Consider the following 12,581-nt stretch of genomic DNA (forward strand, 5'->3'; position numbering starts at 1 on the left):
CAAGATATAAGCCACTTCTTAGTAGAAAATATCAGGAAGTAGAAAATGTTAATTGTAGTGGACAGAATGTGAGTTGTGATGAGAGAAGAAAGACAGAAGTGAAATCAACACCTTACCTGACTACCACATATTTTTATGGTACAAATTGGTTAAACAGGGGAATACACGAAATTTGGGATATGTTCAGAAATATAGCAACCAAAACAGATATTTTTAAGAATAAATTGAGATTTAGTTTTAGGAGAAATTTTAATATCAAAAATATTTTAGAAAGAAAAGAAACACAGGCCGAAGGTACTAGCAGGAAACATGGAACATACAAATGTGGCAGGTGTGCACAATGTTCCTATATTTACAATAAGAAAGAAGTTAAGATTGCAAGTATTCCCCAAAAGCTAGTAGCTACAGCAGTTGTTACACCAAGGGCTTAGTATATTTAGTGATTTGTATGGCTTGTGAGAGTTTCTACGTAGGAAAAACAGAGAGGTTGTTGAGAAACAGGATCTATGAGCATATCCGGGATATAAACAGACACAATGAGAATAATGCATTATATAGACACGCTATCAAGTGCAAAAAGGCTGATTTTAAGTTTTGGGTATTAGAGGTGGTGCAATATCTTGAAAGAGGAGGTGATTGGGAAACTAAAATTGAGTATAGAGAAATGATATGGCAATTACGGCTGGATGCAAGCTGTGGCAAAGGATTAAATGACCATGTTTCCATTACACCAGCACTCAAGATTCTAGCCACAGATCCTAAAACAGTAAAGGGTGGACAATAATAGAAAGAAGATAAGGAGATTTTAAGGTTCATCCAATATTAAATTGTAACACCAATTAATATATTTTTCGAAATAAATTTACAGCAGGACTTCCTAGTGAATGTATATAATGAATATAGTTTTAGAACTGTGAACAATCAGTTTTTAAATTTTTACATTTTTATATTTATATTTATATTTATATTTTTATATATGCATAATTTATACATATTGTTTATACTTATATATTTATATATATTTATATATATATTTATATTCATATCTGTATTTATATTTATATTTATATTCATTTTTATACTAACATCAATATTTATTGGTATTGGTTACCCAAATATGCACTGTATATTAATTTGTTGTCTATCCATGTTTTTATACTGTAAATTATACATATACATATTTATATTTATTTACATCTATTAACATTTATATTTATATTTACATAAAGTTTACAGTATTTATACATTAAATTTATGGAATACACTTTCTACGTTACAATATTTTAATATAATTTAATTGTATTGAAGCTTAATCTTAATGATCTATTAACTGATATTATGCTTATCCATCTGGAGATTAGTTGAAATACTAAAATACCACAGGGAAGTGATATGTGTAGGTGTATGTACATTCACTCTGGTTATCACATTTCATATATATAGAATCAAACAGCATCACTTACACACACATGTGTTACACAAATACATTACACTTTTATATTTCACAATTGCAAATCACATATTCATATTCTTCAAGTATACTATTCTAAACCTCTTCCTAGCATTAGAATTTATTTAATAAAGTTAGGTATTGCTTTTCGAACGGATAAATATGAAAGATGAATTATGTGTATATGCACAGGCGTCATTATGAATAGACTTTACAAATGCGAAGGGCTTTCAAGTTCTATGTTTTTAAAACAGAATGTTTTTAAAACAGAATTTTTTTTACACTGTTTCGCTTGTTAGTGTTCATGCTTAATTGGTTAATGATTTAATTGATTCAGTATATCGTGTATAAAAGGAAATCTGATTTATTTTAATTTATTCTGAGGAAGTCTCCGGATGCAGAGACGAAAGCGCTTAATAACTGACCTATGGAATTATTTACACCTTGTACTATTTGAAACTTAGTTGTGTTGGGTTTGTTTTTATTTTTTTGGACATTAAACCTTTTGTTAATTTACTTCAATGGGCTGCTGGCTATCAATTTTGGACAACCTTTATTGTACCGGATCCTGCTTTTTCACATTGTTTGGATTCTGATCTTTTTGGTGAGGTTACTATTTTAGAAGTTTCCCAAGAGCAAAATGTAATTTAAAGACATCTGCATCTTCCTCTTACATCACTGGATATTATTACATTCCTAGTGTCTTAGATGAACTTCATGTCCTAGTACTAACAATTTAAAATTTACTAAATACTTAATGTTTGGCTGCCTGTCAAGCTTCGACACTTTTTGGAACAAGTCTTACATAATAGTATTGGTAAGGTCAGAGTTTGCTCTGTAAAGTGAAGGGAATATTTTTCTGTAGTGATGTTAAAGTTTAATGCAGCATAGGATCTATAAAAAGTAGTAAAATATTCAGTCATTATAATTTGTATGTTGCAGCATCAGCACAGGTTTAGTTCAGTTAAAGATGTTATTAATCTAGTATTATATGCATATCTTTCCCTAGTCTCATTTCTTTTCTTTTTATTAATGGTGATCCCATTGGCACCTATCAGATGTAGTCTGGCTATGATGAAAACCTTTGGGATCAGTGCTGTCTGAAATTACACTACTAAAGGGAGAGCCTGTATAAATGCAGGTAATTCTCAGCTACTGCTTATATGTTTCAAAGCTGTTTCTCTAAGCATACCACTTTTGACATCCGTTTGCTGTTTTTGAAATGGAAAGTTACTACTCCTCTGGGATCTTTTGGAAGTGATGCTTATCTTCGTTTATTTTGATTTAAGCCTTTTTCAGCTATTAGTTCTAACTGGGGTTTGCCCTGGTTATAGAACTGAGTGAAAAAAAAGAGAGTGAGAGACAATGAGAGAATGAAACAAAAACAGAAAAAATAGATCTTCTGTGATGTTCATATAATGCACTGCATGCTTATAAGTCTGTTGAGCCAATGTATCCAGGCATGGAGTTATAATTAAGTGTAAATAGCTGATAATGAAGTGAGTAGAGTTACATTCCTATTTGCAGGATTTATTTCATTCAGAGGTCAGTGACATATGATGCAAACAATTCCACATCTGTAAAAGAAACAATAATACCTCTTCAGGTAAAAGTAGAAAAAAAATTAGCAGTGTTCTCCTCCAACTGTGTTAAAAGAACAGATATGTGTATCCATCACAATATAGGTTACTGAAGTATGTAACATTATTACTCATGTTGAAAATATGAATGTATGGAGTAGGGACATACAATCTATATGGAAGCAGGGACATACAATTTAAATGAATTGTAATCAGTCATTTAGGGATGCATGAAACCATATATAAAGTCACGTGTCCTATACATGATGGATGTATACATAGCACGTGACGTATATTGATAAGTCCCATGTTACATGTTGTAGTGACTTACAAGACTGAGTTATCCAAATATATCTAGAGCTGTGCATAGCACTGTATAGGTAGGGAGTGATACTGTCTTACTAGAGACTGCTCACACAGTATGATATGCAGAAAATATGAGCTTGATGTATGACATACAGACATTCCCAAAAGATGTTATCGCCTACAGTGACATCCTGCAGACAGCCACACCTGTATGCTATGGGCAGTAATATAATCATGTGACATATTCAAAGAATATTCTTCAGTGTCAGTTTTCTATCTCACTGGTAATGGTTACAAGATAACAGACACAATGCTCAAGCTATGACTGATGCACTGTCCACATAAGGACATGCAAAGAGTGTGCACAATGCCACTACATAAGTCTTGCAGCCAGTTGCACCTGAATGCATTCTACTATTGCATTGATAATAAACTGAATGCCCTATATTTTACAGCTTATTCTGCCTGAATGTCTGTGATGGCATTCTGTGGACGTCCAGTGCACATACCCAGTAGCCACATGTAGAAATGTGGCTACATAAAAATGCATATCATTTGTAATACATGATATACAAAGGTCAGTGGTGCCTACCTTGAACATTCAATGCAATGACACAGCAACTGTATGTCAAGATTCCCGACACCTCAACCTGGATATCAAGGTTACTCATGCAAGCCTAAAGGTGACCCATACATAAAAAGCAAGTTCATATATACTAACATTTTCATAGGCAACACATTTAAAAACTCTACTCCCCCTCCCAATTAACCTGCCACCTACTTCAGCTAAAGCCTGTTGCATTGTAATAAATCATAAAAAATATTACAAGAATGCAATCAGTGCAGAATAAACGTCAAAGTGTAACAGAGAGCTGCATATTCATAACATAATACTCAGAGATCTGCCCTCTTCAAAATTAGTACTAAAGAATGCAGTATTTAAACATCCTGCCACTACAAGTTGACAGTAAGCACATAAGTAACACAAAATATATTGAATTGAAATGTAGAGTCATAGTCAGTGATACATGGCCTTCCCATCCCTGCCAGTGACTGGACAAGAATAACATCATGTGAAAACTCTAATATATGATAAAAAAAAAAACAGGCAGATAGAGGGCCTGAAAGAGATTAATTATTCAAACATTATTTAACAATCTCTACACATCTATATAAAATTGTGATTTCAAATAATGCAGACAAGTAGAACTACATGGCATACCTCTTCATACATAATAGTTCGAAAACCTTTACCCAGCACACACACACACACACACACACACACACACACACACACACACACACACACACACACACACACACACACACACACACACACACACACACACACACACACACAGCCTCAGCAATGTCACTACATACCATAACACTGACACATTGTAATTAATAAGAAGAAGAAGAAAAAGAAGAAATATGAATCCTAAGCAACTTCTCCTTATACCATCATCACCACTACCGCAAAAGCATCCTAGCCAAAAATATATAAACTATGCCATCACTGTCAACACAAACTAAATTTCCAGGAAAGATAGAGCACAAAGCGAAGGCCATGGTACATAATATGTAATGAAAAGCTAGCCTTATAACACACTTTTAGCAATGAATGTATTTTAAAGACAGAGATGATGACAGTGGAAAAGGCAAATGTGTGGGCCAATAGGCCTCAAAGTGGCACAGAACACGGCATCTATGTATAAGATATGCATGCATATGTCAAAACACCAAATCACAGTGATATTTCTGTCATACAAATGTGAAGATCACATTCCAAACAACACAAATACACACACACACACATACACACACATACACACACACACACACACACTTGGCTAATAAATCCTTTGATGCAGTGCCAAAGCTATTAAATAGTCATGAAAAATAATTCTCATAAAAATGTTCCAGCAATGATATATAACGCAAATGACCATATGAGAAAGCTGGCATCAGTGATCTGCAGTAGATGGATGTATGTGCCATGAATCCATCACTGATCATAGAGAGCAAATACAGATAAAACCTTTTGGATAACAGCTTAAGCACCAGACAGAAGAAAGGATAGAGGGCTCACTTAGGGAACCTACAACAAGAAAAATATCCAGAGATCCTGTAGAGATATTGAAGATATTTTTGAAATTTTATGAACATTTGTATAAAGCAGAGAAGTGGGGAAATCACGAAAAGGCACAAAATGGAAATACCTCTCTCTGCATTAAACTCTGTCAGTAAACAGTAGTGAACCACCACACTCACTTATGCTAATTTACCAAAACATTGCAAGCTATGCCTACCAAATAATATCCAAAGGTCCCTGAGGTCCTGCTTCAAAATAAAAAGTCCATGTTATAGATTATTTCACTGACAGACACACTGACACTGACACACTGAAAACACACTCACCCTACTGGATTAGGTGAAGGCTATAATCAGTTGTCCCTCTTATGCTAGAGTCAGGGACCTTACATGGGTACTCAGAAACCTGAGAAATCTATATCATCTTAAATTTGACTATTAAATGTTGTCACCCATGTGGAGTGAATTACCTTAAGCATTCTAAATTAAAGGAATTGGAGCATATATGAAAGTATTGGAGTTGGTGTCCCAAAACACCATTCAAGTTATTGGGATTAATTCAGAAGTACATGTGCATGCCCACATCCTGTATACATCAACACTATAGGCAAAAAAAGAAAATACTCTTAATAAATAAATAAATAGTAAAATTCCCTCTTACTCGTGGAAGAAGCAATCTAAAAATATGAAACAAAACACTCAGAGAAATCATAACAAAGTGAAAAGCAAGTTAAGAATTTTGAATCCTTCTTCAGGTGCAGCTAACTCAGAAGTAATACCCATTTTTGCTCTGAATGTATCTCCATGTTAAAACAGAAGTCACTGATATGCAGAATCACAAATCACAAATCAGAAATATCACAAAGTATGTGTTTGGGATGCTGAAGTTATGATTCTAGTGCCTAGATACATCTGGGGGAGCCCTACGATACAATCCACGTACATGTACTGAAATAATCACTATATGTGCCATGCTATACAACATCATCCTGAAAAAAACAGCTTCAGCAGGATCAACAAGGGGAAGAGGCATAGATCTCACCACTAATGGCAAGCTCACCACAGCCACATGTAGGTGAGTAGTCAGAGATGGAACCAGCAGCTGCTGTGGGTGTATGGAGACGTAGGTGTGCTTAATAAAATGCCCTTGGATTGGCTAATAGACAATGCATAGCACACTCACTCACCACCTATGGGGATAAAACCTTCCTCCTATACACATCTCTCTCTCTCTCTCTCTCTCTCTCTCTATATATATATATATATATATATATATATACTCACAACCGTTACCTACCCATGAAATGGCTGTGTACGGGTAGTATCAGACAGAGTGAGCCCTGAACTAAAACTGCTGCGACTGCACTGTAAGTGTTGAACCTGGAGTATATTATGTAATAATATGAATGACTAATGCATTGTTGCATGTTGTTACTTGGTAGTGTTAGCAAGTAAAAGATGGGTGGTACAGAAATAACCTTAACACATGACAACAGAGACTTATTTGACTTATATGTGCCCAGTATTAAGTAGCAGTGCTCAGGCATCAAATATTCACACAGTCATATCTCTCAAAAGTATTGATGGTCACCACCTTTCCTCAGTTTACCACCATATCACTTATACTGGAAAAGTATTAAAGAGAGAAGTTAGAAAGTAATGAGACACGTTTCAGTTTCAGACTTACCCAATCCTCACAGGGTTATTAACAATACTGATGAAAAAAGTTTGATGCTATCAACTGTCTAACTTTATAAGACCAATACAAGCCAAAGGTACAATTACTAATTCAACATCACAAATGCAGATATACTAAGCACCAAGTCAGCTATATACCCTGAGCATCAGGCACAAAGCTTGTGTTTCACTGAATCCAAAAGATAGAAAACAGGGATGTGGCACAGTTACCATTGGTCGCACAGGGTGTTTTTGTGTGTGTGTGTGTGTGTGTGGGGGAGGCAGGAAGCCTAGGCTGAGAAAAAAGGTCGGTGAGTGTGTGTAAGATCCCTCATTAAACCATAATACTGTGTGAAATTAATATAAATTAGCAGAGCATAGTCTGAAATTCCAACAAATAATATTCATCTGTAATAAGTTCAACAACGTATACGCATACCAGCTATATATAACAAAGCCTCAGCAAGACAATCAACCCTCAACTGGCTCCAATATCCTTTGCAAATAAAATATTCTATGGAATTTTGTCATACAGCCTAAGTGCTCATTTCCCAGTCTACATCATGAGGTACCAAAGTAACAGTTCCAAAAGATAATTGGTGCCTAGTATGCAAACTTACTGCTTTTTATCATGATGCTTTCATGGATACAGTACATCTCCTTAACTTGGGGTCACTAAGGACTCTCCCCATAGATGATGTTGTCTCTGAGTTTAACAAAATCTTCCAAGTTGTTTAAATGCACTATCCCCCCCCCCCCCCCATAATAAAAGAAGCCAAAACCATCCCTACTCCATGGCTATTCATAGCAATTAGCTCATAAAACAAAGGGCAAAGCATGGTAGGTCTGGACAAAAAAAAATAAATCAATAAATAAAACAGCTCCAACTTTACTAGCATATAGATGAGTAAGAAACCTAAAAAAAGCAATGCATCACTAAAGATAAGGAAGCCAGTTAATCAAAAAAAAAAAAAAAAAAAAAAACATACACACTAATAGTCCAAAATTCCTCTGGTCCTCAATCAATAAATTGCTAACTTCAGGACAAGATACCTCAGCCAACATAAACAAAATTATATCATAGCGAAACAATTAATTACCTACTTTATATACACAGTTGTTAACCAGCCAATTAACTAATCAAGCTCTTGGTGTCCCTACTGAATCAAATAACCTCCTTCTGCATTTCTCCTTTCCAACAGTTCCCACAGGTTCCATCAAAAATACCTCAACAATTAAGGCATACTTCAACTACGCATGACAATCTATCTGTCAAATATGTTAAAATAAATATCCTTGCTATGAGAAAATCATTTATTACAACACTGCATAAAGGCAGAATCAATGCAGATCTTTCATCACAACACAACTACTGGTTGCTGAATTTTTTTAAATGTGTTAACACCCATAGAAATGCTAGAAGTCTAGTCTCCAACAAATTCCTAGACTTATCATAAGCTTTTGGATATTGTCTCCCAGCAGAGCTTCTTACATACACTCTCATTGTTAGATTTCACCAGCGCTTCACTCAAATGGTTCCATAGCTAATTTTCAAACAGTGCATGAGCAATGAAATTGAAAAAATATTTCCCCACCATCTTACCTGAAGCTATTTCTGTCCCACAAGGATCTACACTGGACCCCATACTTTTCAACATAATCATCAATGAGCTTTATACTTTTACAAAAAATGTTATCCTATCTCAATACACAGATGGCTAAACCCTAACCTGCTCTGCCAAATCTTTATCTAAACTCCAAGACATTACAAAGTATTCCTTCTCGCCAGATGAAGTATGGTTAAATGATTCACTGCTACTAAACCCTAAAACTTTAAATTACTCCTCTTTAGGTCAAAACACATATCTACAAAAACAACTATATTCACTATCATTTCTACAAACAACACCATGACAGAACAAGTAAACCACACAAAATGATTGTGTTTTATCATAGAAGATGAGCTGAAATTTGACTACCATGTATATATAATACATAGCTAAAACAATCATCGAAAACCTGGTACATTATACAAAATAAAACTTGTCTCACTGACATGACAGTAAGAAATATAACCTCTGCCTTCTTAATGAGATGACACAATCTTCATTAAACTTCAAGTCTCACAACTGTCCAACTTGGAGCAATGTTACAATAAATTATCCAACTTTGCAGTAAACTATAACAATGCAACATGCCACTGCCTAGCTGTCTGAGATTTAAATTGGTTAGAAGTACCATATTACCTAGTTCTTTCTCAGCTATGTACAATAAACACACTTTTCTCTAAGTGGTCTTCTAGGCCATAATCAGAGTTTTAGCCCTTTGTGCCTCAGGTGTGGCAGGATATAGTTTTTTCTACAGAAAAAAAGTAATTTATCAGATTATACACCTAAAAGGACATGTATCTTAACTTTATTGTCTAAGAATCCTACTGGGTCTTATTCTGAAGATCATTCCGCCCCTTTCAAAAATTATGGGAAATTAGCTCGAGCTATAAAGCCCTTTTCAATAGAAAAAAATTGAAATCTGTTGTCAATCAATATGAAAATGGAAATGCCAAGAAATAATACATTTTTGCACAAAGTCAAGCCTTTAAAGTCATAACAAAGCAAAGGAAAAACAGAAATTAAAGCTGCGGCTTTGAAAGCTGTACAAGATCATATCAGACTGAAGGAAACAGAAACAACTTTAAGAGAGTCAGACACAAAGAAATGTCACTGTACATAAAACCACAGGTGGCTTGTTGGTCTAAAGGTATGACTCAAGCTTTGGGTATGAAAATCCTGGGTTTAAGTCGTCAACAAGTTCAGTGTTTTATGTGGAAGGTAGTGATGAGAATCAATGCCTTACTCTGTGATTAAGCTGCTTTCTGAATTTAAGAGTTTGATGACTTCATTCTCAATTTCTCTGCTGTGAAAATGAGCCATTTAACTATACAGCTCCCTGGTGTAATTGAGAAATAGGGGAAAAACTCCATAATGGTCACCTCAATCACATGCCTAGTAACTACTTGGATGGGTTGGGGGTTGTTATAATGATTAAGGTGTTTATCTCACAGACACAGTGTAAATGGTTTAACTCTCACCCTTGAAAGAAAAATTGGATAGGCTTAAAATGGCAAACAAGGGTAGCTAGCTTGATAGTAACCTATGAGCATGCAAAGATGGTACTAAACAGAAGAGAGCACCAGAAAGAGTTATGAGGGTGGCCTAATCGTTAAGGTGTTTGCCTTACAAACACAAGGTGCAGGGTTTGAGTCTCACAAAGGATAATTGTCTTGGTTTAAAATGGCTCAGAAGGGCAGTTAGCTTAGTCGTAATCTATGAACCTATAAAAGGGCAGTTAGCTTAGTCGTAATCTATGAACCTATAAAATTAAAAAGAAGTACTGCAGCAATGGTTTACTTTACTGATGATCCTACTTAATTATATAATGATGTTAGGATAAATCTTAAATCTAACATACTCATTAGTATATTCAAGAGAAAAAAATAGTGTTTATCTCCAAGATCAAGGCTTCTAGGTCAGATGCCAAGATATGTATGCCATTGGTTAATTTATCTCAGAAAACATATAGGTTCTCATTATTATTCTAGCAAATTCACTACAGTATGTAAGGTTCCAGACTGAGACTAAACAGTTACTTTTTAAACACATTTTCTAGAAACAGAGAACAATTCTAATCATTAATAAACTATGTTAAGGAGCAAAGAAGCAACTTTTTATATCTATCTAATCTAACATTTTCTCATTATATCAATGTTTCTGATTACTGCTAAAACAACAGATATTATAGACATTAGAATAGATATTCTTGATCAACAAACTAATAACATCATGTTAGTTTGGTCTAAAGCATTAATGCCCAAGTATTCTAAAACTGAGGCTTTCTGAAAGCTGGCAAAATAAGGAAAGAACTAAAATAAAATAAATGAATAAAATATTCCATTAGTCTACATCTCTGTTTATAATCATGCTTGATTGCAAGATTTGTGGTTTAGTGCTACTGGGACCAGGACAACACTAAGCCCAGTAGATGTTGCTGCTTAGACTATGAGATTAAGTGCAATTCTGCCATATAATGTTAATTATGACACATAGAAATAGTATGTGCTTGAAATGTTATTGGTGCCATCTAGTATAACCAGTCCAGAAAGCCTTGTATTCAAAAACTGATATTGTCAGTATACTTGAAAATATCTTGATGCAAGTTGATACCATAAGCATGAGACTTATGAGACCTGCATTTGGTGGTATTAGCAATTAAGAGGGGGTCACACATATACATTATCGAAACAGCTACCCAAAAAATTTACTTTTGTCTAATTTTAAAAGTTCACTCAGTGATTGCTAGCTGGATACCTTTGCCCTTATTAAAGCAGAAAAAAAGTGGAGAGTTGGTAATCTAAGAATTGCAGAGTTCTTGGAATGGTTAGAAATGGGAAATAGTATGGCTCCTTGATGTCATCTCTACATTGCAACAGGATGACCAGTGGATCATTACTCTTAAACTGATAGACCCAAAAGTAAATTGCATGTGGAAGGTGGACAGATGAACCTCATCATCTGGAAACTGCCCTTGCACCACATGGATATCTGCACTCAATGTGCGGTGATGTCCAGAAAAGACTTTACAGTGTTGGAAACATGATCCTTGAGAACTGTTTCACAGAGATTCACCTCTTATTGTTCATATGCAGTTTGCTTCAGAAAGATCTCCAGCCAAGATGATAAGCAGGATACTCTTGAAGAATTAGAAGAGTTTAAATATGAAGTGAAGTGATGAAATTCCTGATGTCCGAAAAGCAAAGGGCCCCCATATTTAGCAGTCTGATCCTTAGTTAATGTTTTTTGGTGTTCCAAAGAAATGGCTGCACAGTTTTCTAAAGCTGTAACTTAACCTTAATGCACAGCTCTTCAAAGAGATGCTAGACAAACTGTAGCTACAGTGAACTTAACATCAATAGATTCACTATTTCTGCATTTGCACAGATCTCCATTCTGGAAATGCTGATATACTTCATTATCTTAAGTAACAGTTCTAACTAAATCCATTGTATACTGAGCAGGCATGCCTGATGAAAGTGAACGTCTTTCAAAGAAATATGCAGCCTCATTCCCCATCTGTTCTTATTAGGAAGTCAATAAGTCACTAATCACACTCATCACTGGAAAACTTCCTTTGGTAGACCATCAGTTTCTATTTCTGCAATTACAACATCAGCATCTTCTGCAAAAACATAGGGCCGGATTCACGAAGGCTTGCATGGAGTCTAAGAGTAGTGTAAGACTCCATGCAGCCTTTGCGATCCAGGAACAGCCCAAAGTCCACTTGCAGCCGAATAGCATGCAAATGAGGATGATTAGCAATCCAGGAAGCCCAGAACAGCCCGTGTAAGAGCCGTTTTAGCTGCAGAAATGTACTCAGTTGACAACTGAGTACGTTTCTGCAAAAGCTGTAATGGAGCCATG

The sequence above is a fragment of the Protopterus annectens genome, chromosome 5.part1 (genome assembly GCF_019279795.1).
Source record: "Protopterus annectens isolate FY-2018-M chromosome 5.part1, PAN1.0, whole genome shotgun sequence".
Lineage (NCBI taxonomy): Eukaryota > Metazoa > Chordata > Ceratodontiformes > Protopteridae > Protopterus > Protopterus annectens.